At 38.0% G+C, this 18,490-nt stretch overlaps 1 long non-coding RNA gene across 1 annotated transcript; it reads right to left on the bottom strand.

Annotated features, from left to right (window-relative positions):
• Nucleotides 1-845: 845 nt before the first annotated feature.
• LOC116081900 lies at nucleotides 846-17,635 on the bottom strand. The gene is made up of 3 exons (XR_004115079.1): nucleotides 17,560-17,635; nucleotides 17,343-17,436; nucleotides 846-906 (listed from the first exon to the last, which is right to left on the bottom strand). It is a non-coding gene; the product is annotated as an uncharacterized LOC116081900 (long non-coding RNA).
• Between the last annotated feature and the right edge of the window lie 855 nt (nucleotides 17,636-18,490).

Genomic DNA, 18,490 nt, shown 5'->3' with positions numbered 1-18,490 from the left:
CTGAGACCATGAGGCAAGGTCGTTCATCAGACATGCTATTTGACAGAGCAGGGGTTTGATCTGGCTCCATTCCCTCAAATGACATGCTCACTTTCTCCCACAGATGTTAGGCACAGCCTAGAGGACACAGTGACATTTGGCATCTGCAAAAGGCCATTGTAATTCCTCAGTCACAAGCACTGCCATTCATCCTGTAATATCCATTTAAAATAGTGCCATATCATGACCTCTGTTCAGGGAGATAAACAGTATTTAGGAGGGTACGTTTGGCCTTAGGCTTTCCTTACTGAGTGAGGAAATAAAATGGAATTTAGGTTTCATTAGACTTGCAGAGTGTAAAGGAAACTTAGTCTATCTGATTTTATCCTTTAAAAATATCGCTTAAAGTAGCATTGCCCTTTAACACTGCACACACACACACACACACACACACACACACACACACACATACAGGAAAAACTTTTATTTAATCAGAGTAGCTCCCACAAGAAGATAAATTTAACATGTAGCATATTGGTGGGCAAGTATTAGTACAGATAAAATAGATTATTTATTATAAATATTTGCATTTATGTCCTGTTTGGCCAAGTACTATGATCTTAATTGTGCCTTATTTTCATGCTTTACCAGTCTTCTGATTGTAAATGAGAAAAGCTGATATTAAGCTATTCTTACTGATTATATATAACTTTTGTCATCTCTTACTTGTTATCAAACATGGCTAGAATAACTATTGCAAAAGTTTAATTAGTGACTTTAGTAAATGTTAGTAATCTCGTTTTATAGCATATGATCAAATAAATGAACTATAATTATTTAGAAAAAGGCTTATGAAGCAACACTTCCCTTCCTGAAAATGACTGGAATCTGCCATCTCTTGTAGCTCCATTCATGTGGTAATACCATCTGAGGAAAAAAACAGACACCACCAAGGGAATTTGTTTGGCAACAAAACAAGGCCAAGACCTCATCTTTCATTGCCACAAGAGCATGTGTGTTGTAACATTATGTTAATACAATTCAAAGAAACAAACTCAACATTTGTTCAGGTGTGAGGTTGGAAATCATCGCTTGAGTTTTAGCCAACTGACAAAAAGGCAAATTCTGTAGGAAGAAAAAAATTATTTCATGTACAAATGATGAGTGTAAGTCTCTTTAACACCAGATGAGAGTGGTACAGAAAGTCTTGTAATAATCAATGACAGATCACCCAGAAGCTGAAGTTCAGACTTCATTCTAAGAGCTGTGAAGAGTCACCCAATAATTCTGAGAACAGGAATGACATGCTCAGATCTGTTTCTTAAAAATGTCATTTTAAGTGAGTGTTCTGACCCAGGGACTCAGGTGAGATAGCCATTTTCTCTCCTGTGACTTTCTAAGGCAGGACCAGCCAGGAGGCACAGGCCTCAGAAGTAGCCAGGCAGCTGGGACAGGATCCTTTCTACCTCCATCTACACACATAGGAGGGACATCAAATCCACAGCCCTCTCTGCCCCTTCACCTCAAGCTTGTCTTCAGGGAGTGCTCTGACCTCAGGATTCAGGAGGGATAACTGATCCACAGCCCTCTGCACACAGGTTTTGCCAGAGGATAGCTGAACCCTCAGAAGTGCTGACACAGGCTTACAGACCAACAGGAGGAACAAGCTTCATCCAGAGACAGCAAGAACATCTAACACCAGAGATCAACAGATGGCGAAAGTCAAATACAAGAATCTTACCAACAGAAACCAAGACTATTTGACTTCATCAGAATCTAGTACTCCCACCACAGCAAGTCCTAGATATCCCAAAACACCGGAAAAGCAAGATTTGCATCTAAAATCATAGCTCACGATGCTGATAGAAGAATTTAAGAAGGGCATGAATAACTCCCTTAAAGAAATACAGGAGAACACAGGTAAACAGGTACAAGCCCTTAAAGAAAAAACACAAAAATCCCTTAAAGAATTACAGGAAAGCACAAACAAACAGGTGAAGCAATTGAACAAAACCAACTAGGATCTAAAAATGGAAGTTTAAGAAATCACAAAGAGATAGATAGAAATCCTAGGAAAGAAGTCAGGAACCATAGATGCAAACATCACCAACAGAATATAAGAGACAGGAGAGAAAAATCTCAGGTGCAGAAGACACCATAGAAAACATTGACATAACAGTCAAATAAAATGCCAAACTCGAAAAGTTCCTAACCCAAAACATCCAGGATATCCAGGACACAATGAGAAGTTCAAAACTAAGGATAATAGGTATAGAAGAGAGTGAAGACTTCCAACTTAAAGGGCCAGTAAATATCTTCAACAAAATTATAGAAGAAAACTTCTCTAACCTAAAGAAAGAGATGCCCATGAACATACAAGAAGCCTACAGAACTCCAAATAGACTGGACCAGAAAAGAAATTCCTCCTGCCACATAATAGACAAAATACCAAATGTACAAAACAAAGAAAGAATATAAAAAGTAGTGAGGGAAAAATGTCTAGTAATATATAAAGGCAGACCTTTCAGAATTACACCAGACTTCTCGCCAGACACTATGAATGTCAGAAGATCTTGGGTTGATGTCATATAGACCCTAAGAGAACACAAATGCCAGCCCAGGCTATTATACCCAGAAAAACTATCAATTACAATAGATGGAGAAATCAAAGTATTCCATAACATAACCAAATTTACACAATATTTTTCCACAAATCCAGCCCTTCAAAGGGTAATAAATGAATAATTTCAACACAAGGAGGGAAACTACATCCTAGAAAAAGCAAGAAAGTAGTCTTCCAATAAAACCAAAAGAAGATAGCCACATGAACAGAATTCCAACTCTAACAACAAAAATAACAGGAAGCAACAATTACTTTTCCTTAATATCTACTAACATTACTGGACTCAATTCCCCAATAAAAAGACATAGACTATCAGATTGGGTACGTAAACAGGACCCAACATTTTGTTATATACAGGAAACCCACCTCAGCAACAAAGACAGATATTACCTCAGAATGAAAGGATGGAAAACAATTTTCCAAGCTAATGGTCCCAAGAAACATGATGAAGTAGCCATTCTAATATAAAATAAAATCAATTTCAACCTAAAGTGATCAAAAAAGATAAGGAGGGACACTTCATACTCATCATCAAAGGTAAAATCTACCAAGATGAACTCTCAATTCTGAACCTCTAGGCTCCAAATGCAAGGGCATCTACATTCATAAAAGAAATTTTACTAAGGCTCAAAGCACACATTGCACCACACACAATAATAGTGGGAGATTTCAAAACCCCACTCTCAGCAATGGACAGATCATAGAAACAGAAACTAAACAAAGAAACAGTGAGACTAACAGAAATCATGAAGCAGATGGTTTTAACAGTTATCTATAGAACTTTTATCCTAAAAGAAATGGATATACCTTTTTCTCAGCACCTCATGGTACCTTCTCCAAAAATGACCATATAATTGGTCACAAAACAGGTCTCAACAGATCAATGAGATTGAAATAATTTCTTGCATCCTATCAGAACACCATAGACTAAGGACGCTCTGCAATAACAACATAAACATTAGAAAGCCCAAATACCTGTGGAAGCTTAACAACACTCTACTCAATGATAACTTGGTCAAGGAAAAAATAAATAAAGGAATTAAAGACTTTCTAGAGTTTAATGAAAATTAAGCAACAATATACCCAAATTTATGGGACACAATGAAAGTAGTCCTAACAGGAAAACTCATAGCTTTAAGTGCCTCCAAAACGAAACTGGAGAGAGCATACACCAGCAATTTGACAGCACATCTGAAAGCTCTAGAACAAAAAGAAGCAAATTCACTTAAGAGGAGTTGAAGGCAGGAAATAATCAAACTCAGGGCTGAAATCAACCAAATAGAAACAAAAAGAACTATACAAAGAGTCAACCAAACCAGGAGCTGATTATTTGAGAAAATTAAAAAAATAGATAAACCCTTAGCTAGACTAACTAGAGGGCACAGGGAAAGTTTCCTAAGTAACAAGATCAGAAATGAAAAGGGAGACATATCAACAGAAACTGAGGAAATCCAAAATATCATGAGCTCATACTACAAAAGCCTATACTCAACAGAACTGGAAAACATGGAAGAAATAGACAATTTTCTACACAAATACCATATATAAAAGTTAAATCAAGATCAGATAAATGATCTAAACAGTCCCATATCTGCTAATGAAATAGAAACAGTCATTAATAGTCTCCCAACCAAACAAGCACAGGACCAGATGGGCTTAGTAGAGAATTTTATCAGACCTCCAAAGAAGACCTAATACCAATACTCCTCAAACTATTCCACAAACTAGAAACAGAAGGTACTCTACCCAATTCATTCTATGATGCCACAATTACTCTTATATTTAAACCACACAAAGACCTAATGAAGAAAGAAAACTTCAGACCAATTTCCCTTATTAATATTGATGCAGTAAAACTAAATAAAATTCTTGCAAACTGAATCCAAGAATACATCAAAATGATGACCCATCATGATCAAGTAGGCTTCATTCCAGGGATGCAGGGATGGTTCAATATATGGAAATCCATCAACATAATTCACTATATAAACAAACTCAAAAAAAGAAAACCTATGATCATCTCATTAGATGCTGAGAAAGCATTTGACAAAATCTAACATCCCTTCATGATAAAAGTCTTACAAAGATAAGAAATTCAAGGCCCATACCTAAACATAGTAAAAGCAATATACAGCAAACCAGTAGCCAACATCAAAGTAAATAGAGAGAAACTTGAAACAATCCCACTAAAATCAGGAAGTAGACAATGCTGCCCAGTCTGTCCCTACCTGATCAATATTGTACTTGAAGTCCTAGCCAGAGCAATTAGACAACAAAAGGAGATCAAAGGGATATTAATTGGAAAGGAAGAAGTCAAATTATCACTATTTGCTGATGATAAGATAGTATACTTACGTGACCCCAAAAATTCCACCAGAGAACTTCAGCAAAGTTGCTGGATATAAAATGAACTCAAGCAAATCAGTGGCCTTCCTCTACACAAAAGATAAAGAGGCTGCGAAGAAATTAGTGAAACAACACCCTTCACAATAGTCACAAATAATATAAAATACCTTGGTGTGACTCTAACTATGAAAGTAAAAGATCTGTATGACAAGAAATTCAAGTCTCTGAAGAATGAAATTGAAGTAGATCTCAGAAGATGGAAAAAACTCCCATGCTCAAGGATTGGCAAGATTAATATAGTAAAAATGGCCATATTGTTGAAAGCAATCTACAGATTCAATGCAGTCCATGTCAAAATTCCAACTCAATTCTTCAGACTTGGAAAGAACAATTTCCAAAGTCACCTGGAATAGCAAAAAACCTAGGATAGTGAAAATTATTCTCAACAATAAAGGAGCCTCTGGTGGAATGACCATCCCTGACCTTAAGCTGTAGTATAGAGCAATTATGATAAAACTGCATGGTATTGGTACAGTGACAGGCAGGTGAATCAATGGAATAGAATTGAAGACCCAGAAATGAACCTGCACACATATGGTCACTTGATCTTTCACAAAGGAGCTAAAACCATCCAGTGAAAAAAGACAGCATTTTCAACTAATGGTGCTGGTTCAACTGGTGGTTAGCATGTAGAAGAATGCAAATCGATCCATGCCTATCTCCTTGTACAAAGCTCAAGTCCAAGTGGATCAAGGCCCTCCACATAAAACCAGATATACTAAAACTAATAGAAAAGAAAGTGGGGAAGAGCCTCGAGCACATGGTCACAGGAGAAAACTTCCTGAACAGAACACCAATAGCTTACGCTCTAAGATCAAGAATTGACAAATGGGACCTCATAAAATTTCAAAGCTTCTGTAAGGCAAAGGACCCTGTCAATAGGACTAAACAGCAACCAGCAAATTGGGAAATGATCTTTACCAATCCTATATCTGATAGAGGGCTAATATCCAATATATACAAAGAACTCAAGAAGTTAGACTCCAGAGCACCAAATAACCCTATTAAAAATGGGGTACAGACCTAAACAAAGAATTCTCAACTGATGAATACTAAATGGCTGAGAAGCACCTAAAGAAATGTTCAACGTTCTTAGTCATCAGGGAAATGTAAATCAAAACAAACCTGAGATTCCACCTCACACCATTCAGAATGACTAGGATAAAAATCTCAGGTGACAGCAGATGCTGGAGAGGTTGTGGAGAAAGAACACTCCTTCATTCCTGGTGGGAGTGCAAGCTGGTACAACCACTCTGGAAATCAGTTTGGTGGTTCTTCAAGAAATTGGACATAATACTACCAGAGGACCCAGCTATACCACTCCTCGGCATATACCCAGAAGATGCTCCAACATGTAATAAAGGCACATGCTCCACCATGTTCATAACTGCCTTATTTATAATAGCCAGAAACTGGAAACAACTTAGATGTCCCTCAACAGAGGAATGGATACAGAAAATGTGGTACTTCTATGAAATTCTTAGGGAAGTGAATGGATCTGGAGAATATCATCCTGGGTGAGGGCACCTAATCACAAAAGAACACACATGGTATGTACTCTCAGATAAGCAGATTTTAGCCCAGAAGTTTGGAATACACAAAGTATAATCTACAAACTACAAGAAACTCAAGAAGAAGGAAGACCAAAGAGTAGATATTTCGTTCCTTTTTAAAAGGGGGAACAAAACACCCATGGAAAGAGTTGCAGAGACAAAATATGGAGCAGAGACTGAAGGAAAGACAATCCAGTGACTGTCACACCTGGGAATCCTTCCCATATCCAACCACCACACCCAGACAGTATTGTGGATGCCAGCAAGTGCTGGCTGACAGAAGCCTGCTATAGTGGTCTCCTGAGAGACTGTGACAGTATCTGACTAATACAGAAGTAGAGGCTCACAGCTATCCATTGGACTGAGCACAGGGTCCCCAATGAAGTAGCTAGAGAAAAGACCCAAGGAGTTGAAGGGCTTGCAGCCCTTAGGACTAACAACAATATGAACTAACTAGTACCCTCAGAGCTCCCAGGGACTAAACCAACAACCAAAGTGTACATATGGTGGGACTAATGGCTCTAGCAGCATATGCAGCAGAGGATGGCCTAGTCAGTCATCAAGGGCAAGAGAGACCCTTAGACCTGTGAAAGTTCTATGCCCCTGTGTAGGGAAATGCCAGGGCCAGGCAGATATAAACAAGGTGGATCCCAGCAACTTGTTACCCAGCAAGTCTGTCCTATTGGCTTCATACTAGCAAGAGACCTTGGTTCAAACAAACAAAAGTAATAGGTAGACTCTCCAGCAACACATGTGTTTGTCATCTAGTTCGTCACCTTTATAAGAACCTGCACCTTGATCTGGACACAACGCACATACACACATACACACACACCATTAAATGAGAAGAGGAACATATTTACAGGAGTTGGATCAGAAAAGTGGTCTGTCATATGTGTCATGGATTTCTGGGAGTAGATGTCTGAGCTACAATGGATTGGAAGCAAAAATATGTAGCTGTCAAGAGAATCCTGATAGTCATGCTTTAGATAAGGATGAGACTCAAGTCTGCTGGAAATTAGGAAAATCTAAATCAGCACACTTGCCTGTGCAAAGAGGAGGATCTGTGAAGGTGGATGAACAAACATGGCTAGAAAAGTCACAGATTATAAATAATACAGTATGGTAGGTGTAAACTGTAAAAGAGATTACTTAAGAAAAAAGAAGTGGTAGGCAGTTGTAAATTCTGAAGTAACAACAAATAAGATATAAGAAGAAGTAATTTGCTGCTTCCTTGGTATTCTTAATCTTAGTTCAGGGCAATTCCATTTACAGGAACTCATGAACTAGTGCCATCTCCAAGTTCTTTATATTCAATAACATCCATTATATAAGCAATTAGAACATCTTGTTTCTCCTATCTACAATAAATACCAAGAACTCATTTCTGTTTTACCAGCTTCCATACATACTCCACCATGTCTTCTGGACTACTGTGGTCATCTAGTTGGTTTGCAGCATCCATCCTCACTCTGCTGCAGTCTTTACTTTATTAGGCAGTCATAGCAATCCTTGAAAAGGTGAAGTTTAGCATATTATACCTTTTCATGAAACACCGAGAAGTTTGTACTACCCTTAGAATCAATTTAACTGTTCTTCCTGTAAATGTTGGCTTTGTAAACTGCTCTGGCCCTAGTGATCCTCCAAGCTCCTTTCCTACCATTATGGTCCTTGATGAATCTATTTCATCCACTCACCTTCCTGCACCAAGCTCTGAGCTTAAATTTCTTTATGCACTGTTCCTCATAACTTCATTCCCATATTTGTTTTAGTCCTTGCTTATTTGCAAAATCATTACAGAGATCTTACCTAATTGCTTTGAAGGAAAGAAAAGAATCTTCCCCAGGTTAATTTTCTATGTCCACATTTTGTTTTATTGTCCTCTATTACACTAACTTTATGTATATGACTATATGCAAACTATCATGCTACCAGTACATCCATTATTAAGAAGAAAAATGCCCACTATTTTATTCACTGCCTGAGAACCATTGCTTTACAGCAATGATTATCACCAAACTACTTAAAAATTTATTCCTAATTGGTTCTTGGTTGTTATCTCCATTTTCAGACAAGCCTCCTGTGCCAATGATAAAAGGGTTCATACTAGCCCCAATGGGAAGTAATATATTTGATCTATCTGTTTAATTGACATAAAGCCTCATGTTTGAGTCACTGTATAGACTTGGGATATTGCCTAAACTTAGGATGATGATCTTTGGGACCAGAAAGTTGGAATAATCTAGTTGGATAGGATGTATTGTTGTTTTCACTCTGAGAGATTGGATTGATTAATCTTGAGACACAGGAAGTAAGAGTGGCCTATGTTTTCCCCAAAAGAAAATTTACTCACAGCTTCCAAAAGGAAATCTTAATTTTGAAGCCTTTGACTTCAATAATCTATAGGAGGATGTCATTCAGAAATGAGGTTAAAACCATAAAGGCAGTGTTCGGCATGTGACTGTGAAAGGGTAAAAGGCTCTGAAACTTTATAGTACTTTGGTTCATGCATATCTGTGAAGAAGAAAACAAACAAACAAAACACTCAGAAATCTTTGGGGGGAAGAAAGAGTGGAAGGGAATATATTAAGCACAGAGACCATAGAAGAAGAGAACTTGGTCTGTGGCTTGCTGTGAAGAGACTTGTGGAAAAAGACAGCTGTGTGTCCCCAGTACAGCTAATCCTCTTGGGAAAAAAAGTTACATAATATAAATGTGCTCATCTTTATCCACTCTTCCCAGACATTTTAAAACAACCCCCAGGATGCTGAGTCTGAATGAGGTGTAAATATTAACAACTAGGTCTTTTGCTATTTATTCTGCATCTGATGCTCTTACAGAGCATCAGAGCATGTGCAGTGTTTTATGGAGCTCTTTGGGGGTAACAAACTGTAATAACACGGCCTTATGGAACATCCGAGCTCCTGGATCAACCAAGCCAACTTCTGGGTATCCAAAGAATAAGTTGAGTGGTCATCACAGTGAGCCTGTACAGGAATTGTCTGATATTTGGTAGACACTGTGTTTGTTGATTACCATCAAACATTTGTAAAATTCAAAGAAACCTTCCCTGTAAGTATATATCACAACAGAACCATATAATATAAAAATTAAAAAATAAAGTCTCTAAAGTAAAGGAGAATTGTAGTTTGCAGAAGCAGCATTCAAACACTTCCTTGTCCAACCCTCAATTTCATCATTTACATGAATACGTTTTTAATACTTTAAAATGTTTATAAGGGTTGATATTTATAGTCAGGGAGTATGTGCTAACCACAATGTGTGTGATTCTGGAGAACTGGTACTGTCTCTAAATTCACTAATAGCACTTATATGAATACACATCATTCTGATTTCAGTGATTCAGTATCAAGTGCTCTGCATATGCTAACTCAATGGGAATGCTGAGATCCTTCGGACTCCTTAGGACTTTGTGATCGAGATAGCTGACTCCTCCATGAGCACCACAGCCTGACAAGGCAAAACTGCTGAATTCACAAATATTTATATAGGAAGGCTTCCTTCCCAGAGGACAATTTAGCACCAGCCTGATCATTTCTAGGTAGTCTACTCTGAACTGGACCAGCAGGTCCCTAAAGCACCATACACCAAAGGCTCTGCAAACTACAAGCACTACAAGCACAGTAACCGTAGCCATGGGGTGGATTTGTTGTACATCCCAAGGGCTGGCTTCCTTTCTGCTGTCCTGATTGTTGGCTCTTCTGTGGTGACCAGAGAACTGACTGCCTCAGCATTTACACTGGTAAGTGCACATTAGTATCCCACATTCCCTGGCTGAGGAATGAGCAGCACTGTCAGTGTGGTACTTCATGTTCATCCAACACAAGCCCACAGGGAATTTTACACAAAGCTCTCTGGATGCCCAGGATGTGAGAAGTTGATACATGAAACCCCAGAAAAGAAATAATAAAAAACGTGACATGGTTTGAAGCACTGAATCATAGCCAATACATGTACAGTGACCTCCCTCATTGGTTTGAGATAAAAATGGCATCCCACTTGAGAAACCCTTGTGCTGCTCTGGTGAGGGCAAAAGTCCAGACATCCCACAAGTCTGTGGAAGAAAAACTAGATTTTCAATTCCTTGAGGCTTGGGTTTAAATTCCCATTTCAAAAGAATACAAGATGAAAGGACTACACTAGCTAATTTTAGAGCAGTCTATTTCATCTTCTTGATTGACTGAAACTGGAAAGAGGAACACGAAATCTGAAAAAAAAAAAAAAAAGGAGAGAGAAAAGAAAAAAAGAAATCAGCTAGATCCATGAAGCTGCCTCATTCTATACTTGGATTCTTCCATCTTTAATATAAAATAATGGTGGCTACTTATTGTGTTAAGTCATATAATAGCAAAGATTCTTCCTGATATCCCTGGTAATTAATCAATTGACACAGCAAAGGTATAAAAAGATCCCTCAATGCCTCTAAAATTAGAAGATGAAATTAGAGAGCATACAGGGAAATGTGGGCCCAGAATCTCTCTAGCTCCCATCCTAGGGAGCAGAGGTCAGTCAAGGTTATTGAGTGTATACAAGGCCAGATTATTACTCACTGACAGAAACAGGACTACTGTTTTGATTACAGGAGCCATGATTCATTATTGTCGTGTGTTTGTGTTTTGGCCAAATAGCCTCAACAATTACTTGCTTCGTGTCTTTAACATTGTTGCAATGATACATTTTGTGAAGTTGTGGAAGGATTATAACAAAATCTTAACTCGGAAATATGTTGCAGATGGAAGTGGCATTTGCTACCAGCTAGGATGGACAGAGGGTGATAATACCTCCTCTGGATTTGGGGAGCCTCGCTTTGGCATACCTAGTCTCTGGAGATATGAGAAGAGAAGGCCTCAGACAATTGGTGCCTGGAGCAAGGCAGGAGCAGCTTGCTCTCTAGCACTTGACCCTGTAGTATTGGGGATAAAAAAGAAGCAAAGTCCAACAGACCTCCCTGTCTTTGCTCCTTTGGATTACAAGCCCTCTTGATCTGTCTGGGGCCTCTAGAAGTGACCAAGGAAAAGATATTGCCAGCACATTAGAGGATACCAGAGGCGAGAAGTATCCACTTTTCCCTTCCTGTATGAGACAGGAATCAGATCAGCAGTTTCTCATACCATAGAAAAACAAAACAAAAACAAACAAAATTGAAAAACAACAGAAACCAATCACGATGCTCCTGAATGTGCATATTTGGACTAATTCTGGACCTTCTGCATTTTCTTCCACCTACGTATACCTCTTCCACTTTGCCACTCCCACTGAAAACAGCCCAGCTCTGTCTTACACTAAGTTTCTCTTACTGTCTACTGACCATCTACCATCTACCTGGAGTCTTCATCATCTAACTCCCCACCACTCCACTGAAGCTGATAAGTGATGTTATGCTTCAGTGCATGTTTGTTTCAGAAAGTTTCTTGGGTCCTGCATAGGCTCAGCATTCTTTTTGGATTCCCATAGCAGCCCTGTGGAAGCCTTATGGAACATGTGGGACATTACTTTGCTCTGATCTGAGTTATCATCTTGTCATCACACTATTATGAGTGAGCTCAAAAAGTACTGTATGTTTGAGTCAGCAGTTTCCTGACATTAGCTTGGATCTCAGCACAGTATAGACCCTCATGAAGTGTTCGATAGATGTAAAACAGTGCCTGGCATTTATGGAGTATTTACAATCATGACTGTCACTGTTTAAGGACTTTAAAGTTCTCATCATTAATATCTTCAAAAGCATTAAAAGAAAGCACTATCATTTTCTCCATGATATATGTAGAAAATTGAAGTTAGGGAATCTTTAAAACATTACCCAATGCAGTATAACTATCTATTAGTGGATAAGGTATAGAAAATGCATTTGTAGATGGTTCCAAATACAAAAGCCCTAATGTATTTTGTTTTCTCTCCTCCATGAACTTCTCTCAGATATGGAACTAGAAGAACAGTGCCTTAAAAGACAGCCCCTTTCAACAGTGCACTAACTTTGTGTGATTGATGCCCCAGCTGGGGGGTTAGCAAATGCTTCTTAGCCATCCCCTGATGCCAGATACGTGCCTGGTGTATCAGCTCCCTGTACTTACTTTAGGGAACCTCTCTTCCATTCCAGTTCTGATGACTTCCATGGAGAACACACTGTTACTAAAGCAAGCCACATGCAGCTTGTGCCCAGAAACTTCTGGCAGCTAACAACACATACTGTCCTGTTTGTGAGAGTTGTCCCCCAAGAATAACCTCCTTGTCTCTTTTGATATCAGAGGAGAAGTTCAAGTAAGGTAATAGGGGGATATTAAAAAGGGAGAAATCATAGTAAGTCCTATAAATACTGCCTACATTTCCTCAAAGAATTTTGGAAAACCTTTCTTATTCCCTCATTTTGTATTTCTCTCTTTCCCAGCTAACCGGTCAATTTTACATCAGGAGTTGACAATAAAGATGAGATATTTAAAAGTGTTTCTTTAATTTTTGGAGATTATAATATAGTTACATCAGTTTCCCTTTTCCTTTCCTCCTTCCATCCCTTTCCATATCCTTCCTTCTTGCTCTCTTTCAAATCCATGGCCTTCTTTTTCATTAATTTTTTTGTTAAACATATCTATGAGTACATTACACATAAATATAACTTGTCTCATCTGTATAATTTTATTTCTATGAACATCTTTTCAGACACTGACATTGAAGAAAGTTAAGGCCATTAGTCTTTGGAGAAAAAAATAACTTGCCATAAAAATACTGATTTTTGTCATTAATCTGTTTGGATGGGTGTATCAACTTCTGTTTTCACTATCTCCCCTGAAAAGTACATCAGTATGAGAACCAATTTTCTACTAAGAGCGTTAATCAAATAGAATAATGCTGCACTTAAAATCATAAGTACAAACATGTGTTCAATGATAAATTCATACCATTCAACCATGGATTCTTCTTTAGATATTTATATTGCTGCCTCAAATTATATACCAACTGTGTAGTATGTAAGTAAGCCAAGTTGAATGAAGTGAGACTCCATAGTGTCATGATTTTACCTATAATATTATTTCTTTATGTTAAAGTGGTTAGTATTTTAAAACATTTCACCAGGGTTAAAACTATTGCCAGCTACTTATATATCAGTATTAAATAAGAACATTAAATTAGGTATGATTACAAGTATGAAGAACTCTTTTTAAAAGTAGGGACAGACAATATTGAGACAAATACAGAGGTGGATGCTCACAGCCAACCATTGGACTGAGCATGGGATCCCCAATGGAGGAGTTAGAGGACTGAAGAAGCTAAATGGGTTTGCAGCCCCATAGAAGGAACAATATTAACTGACCAGACACCCCAGAACTCCTAGGAGTAAACCACCAAGGAAGGAGTACACATGAAGGGACCCATGTGTCCAGCCACATATGTAGCACAGGATAACCTTGTCAGACATCAATGGAAGGAGAGGCCCTTGGTCCTGTGAAGGCTTGATGCCCCAGTGAAGGGGAATGCCAGGGTAGAGAGGCAGAAGTGGGTAGGTGTGTGGGGAGCACCCTGATAGAAGCAGAAGGAGGGAGATGGGATAGAGCATTTCCAGAGGGGAAATGAAGAAAGGGGATAGCATTTGAAATATAAATAAATAAAACATCTAATAAAAAATTCACACATACACAAAAGAATCCTGGTTATAGAGGGTGAAGTTCAGAAGAAAATTACCTTCAGCATCTCTGTAATGTCAGAGACAAGTTTGGGATTCTGGAATAAAACTGGGATGCAGAAACTAAGGAAAGGCAATGTTCAAAGTTTTGGATTGTATCCAAAATCAAGATACTGAGCTACTGAACCTTCAAACCAATTGTTTGACATACGGTATGAGCAAAAGAATCATTAGGCTTAAAAAAGAGACAATCCTTTTGAGATGTAGAATTATATGGACTATATATTAACACAGCATAGTGAATAAGTAAGTACCCTTTGATGTCATGTCTGCTCTAGACAGGGAGGCTGCCTTTATGCTGGTGAGTTTCCAGCGACTAAAATGTACAGACAGAAACTGGTTGAGCATTGGATAAGATGTTAAGATTGTCAGCATTAGCTGTTCTTTCAGACTAAATAAAAAAAGAAATAACATGCCCAGGATCAGAGGTGAAGAGGACATAACATCTGTCCCAACACCAGGAGTAACTGGGACCAACTGGACCCAGGCACATAGGAACTCCGCCAGCCCAGTGGCTCTGGTTGCTTCTGGTTTGGTTGGGCCAGCTGGTGCTCTGAGCAGACCTTGGGTGCAAGCTCTGCAGTCATACCCAAAACACTCAGAGGAAGCTCTATTCCCAGGTGCTCTAACAAACCCAGGGTCACAGGATCCCAGAATCACAGGATCCCAGAGACAGCTTGACTCTGATGTGTTCTGACACAATCAGGATCACAAGAAGGACAGGCTCCAGTCAGATTTAGCAAGGACAAGTAACACTAGAGCTAATCAGATGATGCGGGGCAAGCATAAGAATATAGGCAACACAAACCAAGGTTACTTGGCATCATCAGAACCTAATACTCCCACCATAGCAAGTCCTGGACACACTATCACACTGGAAAAACAAGATTCAGATATAAAATCACTTCTCATGATGGTGATTACAGGACTTTAAGAAAGACATAAATAGCACCCTCAAAGAAATACAGGACAACACAGATAAACAGCTAGAAGCCCTTCAAGAGGAAATAAAAAGATCCCTTAAAGAACTATAGGAAAACATAATCAAACAGGTGAAAGAAATGAGCAAAACCATCCAGAATCTAAAAATGGAAATAGAAACAATAAAGAAATCAGAAAGAGAGACAACCCTGGAGATACAAAACCTAGGAAAGAAATCAGGAGTCATAGATGCAAGCATCACCAACAGAATACAAGTAATAGAAGAGAGAATCTCAGGGGCAGAAGATACCATAGAAAACATTGACACAACAGTCAAAGAAAATGCAAAAAGCAAAAAGCTCCTAACCCAAACATCCAGGAAATCCAGGATGCAATGAGAAGACCAAACCTAAGGATAATAGGCATAGAAGAGAGTGAAGACTCCCAATGTAATGGGCCAGTAAATATCTTCAACAAAATTATAGAAGAAAACTTCCTTAACCTAAAGAAAGAGATGCCCATGAATGTACAAGAATCCTATAGAACTCCAAATACACTGGACCAGAAAAGAAATTCCTCCCGTTACATAATAATAAAAACATCAAATGCACTAAACAAAGAAAGAATTTTAAAAGCAGTAAGGGGAAAAGGTCAAGTAACATATAAAGGAAGGCCTAATCAGAATTACACCAAACTTCTCACCAGAGACTATGAAAGCTAAAAGATCCTGGGCAGATGTCACACAGACCCACAAATGCCAGCCCAGGATACTATACCCAGCAAAACTCTCAATTATCATAGATGGAGAACACAAGATATTCCATGACAAAACCAATTTTACACAATATCTTTCCACAAATCCAGCCCTACAAAGGATAATAGATGGAAAACACTAACATAAGGAGCAAAACTACACCCTAGAAGAAGCAAGAAAGTAATCTTTCAACAAATTCACATAAACCTAATTCCCACCTCTTACAAGAAAAACAGGAAGTAATAATTACTTTTTCTTAATCTCTTAATATGAAAATTAATATTACCAACATATCCTAATCGATTGAAATCCAAAAATATGAGGAATTAGAAGTTTGTTGACTGTCATCCAATCGTCTCTGTAATTTGGTAATTGGGGAAATAAGTCCAATATTATACAATCCATATACACTTTCATCTCATGTGTTTATGACAGTGTCTTGCTGTGTCTTGAGATCTTGCTTCTCCTATCTCTGCCTCTCTAATAGTAGTATTGTTTATTTCATGTTTTTACACTACACTATGATTTTCAGAACAACTTACATATTTTAAAAGTATTTATATACCCAAAAGAAATGTAGACTATTAAATTGGGAGGGGGTTGTAAGAGAACAACAAAGAGTGAGACTGAATGCTTTGCTTGACTTTTGTAACTCTTGTATCAAGCTACCACAGTAAGAGCCAAGATTTTAAGCTCTACTAAATACAAAACAAACAAACAAACAAAAACAATTTATATATTTTTGTTCATTTAAGAAAATATTAGTAGTGATGTATTATTTTGAAATATACAGTTAATATGTTTGGAATTATTTAAAATTTATATGGAGAAAAATGTATGTATTTTCAGTATTGTCATAGACACGCATCTACATGACTGTTAAATTGATTGTTGTTTTATATCAAACAACTTTTATAATACTCATTTTTATTGTAATAATATTTCATACATTTTTAAGAATATGACAAAAAGATATTGTAAGTATTGAAGGGGAATCTCTGGGAGAAGTTGGGATAAAAAAGGAAGACAAGAATGTAATTTAATTCTATTAAAATATGTTTTTAAATGTTAACAAATTCAGATAAATTAAAATCATGTATTTTTCTCATATCTGATTGATATTAACATGAAAATATATAGTTATTAAACATGTCAAGATGTCCAAAGTTAAGTAGTCCAGGCTGGTGAGTAATGAAAATAAATTATTTATTAATGAAAATTATTTAAAATCCAAATAATTGGCATTTCTTTCGAAGTAAGCTTGTGCCAGTTCTTTAACTCATTTTTTCTCCCATATTAATGTATATGCTCATAGTTACAGAATAGCTGGGTGAGTGATCTCACACCTATGTTTCACTAAACAATAGAAACTAGTTTGAATATGTTGAAAGAGGGGAGCTAAAAACTCACCTTTCTTTTACTGCAGTGCAAATCTTTCTATAAGCCCAGTAAAAACAAGTCTGCTTGTGCTCTTTGCACAAAAGCATCATGTGAACATCTTTTTCTAAACGGTCAAGGGAAAAAAAAAACATTATGAATGAGGGCTGGGTCACCCACAAACAGGTTCTAGCACTGAGTTCACATGACCATGTGACAATGCCTTTCAGCATCTCTTTGTGTTGCTTACCAAAGGAAACTAATAAACAAGACTTTATAAACTTCTGATCGGAAAAGCAAACCTCTTACGAGTGCCCTTAGCAGCCATCTTTCCGTGCTCGTGGCTCTACATGAGGCTTCCCTAAGTCACTGTTAACGTTCCTCCTACCCTGAAATTTGAGCAGCGAAATGTGCTAGTCACCTTGAAATTGAAGACAGTGAAATACAGAGTGCCAGATCTTCTCCTATGATGGCTTTCCATGAATTTTCTGGATCCAGTTAAGATCTTCCGAGGTAAATACTCAGTGCCGCTTAACCAGGCATGAGCTCAGACTTGTGTCGGAATTCAGGGCACCATTCCTGCCACTGCTGAGCAAGGCACAGATTCCCCGGATGAAGAGTCATGCTCTGGAAATAGGTTAGAGCTTTTTAACAGGTCATTTGCCGCTCATATCAGGTCACAAATATATGGCTCACAGTTCCAGTTTAATGTCACCTACATCAATTCAGTGACCTGAGGAAGATACTTTTTTTTCCATCTTGGCTCATCTGGCCTTTTCAGCATGGCACATCCACATCAGTGCAAGATGGAGCTGTTCCCTTTTGACAGAGGCAGAGGTCAAGCTTTTCTTGCAGGATTTATAGGTCAAAGGCTAAAAGAGGAGACTTGGATGGTTCAGTCTGAAGTATCTGCTTTTGTCCTAGAACAAATTCTTACCATGAGGAGGCAGCATAACACAGACATAAGTATAGGTTGGGTTGGGCTTGATTCTAGACCCACACCCCCAAATGTCCAAGCCTTAACTATGATACCTAAGCTCTGTGAACTCCTGTGATTGCCTTGGAAATTAAATAAGGTCAGACCTTTTAAGCTCTTGGCAAAGTAGGTGATTTATATTTATTATCACTGTATTGATACTCTTGCTTTTAATAATGTTACTGTTTTAGAGAGTAAGCCTGGA

The sequence above is a fragment of the Mastomys coucha genome, unplaced genomic scaffold, assembly GCF_008632895.1.
Source record: "Mastomys coucha isolate ucsf_1 unplaced genomic scaffold, UCSF_Mcou_1 pScaffold7, whole genome shotgun sequence".
Classification (NCBI taxonomy): domain Eukaryota; kingdom Metazoa; phylum Chordata; class Mammalia; order Rodentia; family Muridae; genus Mastomys; species Mastomys coucha.
The sequence above is the reverse complement of the archived record's forward strand: the minus strand, read 5'-3'. Positions and strand labels throughout refer to the sequence as shown.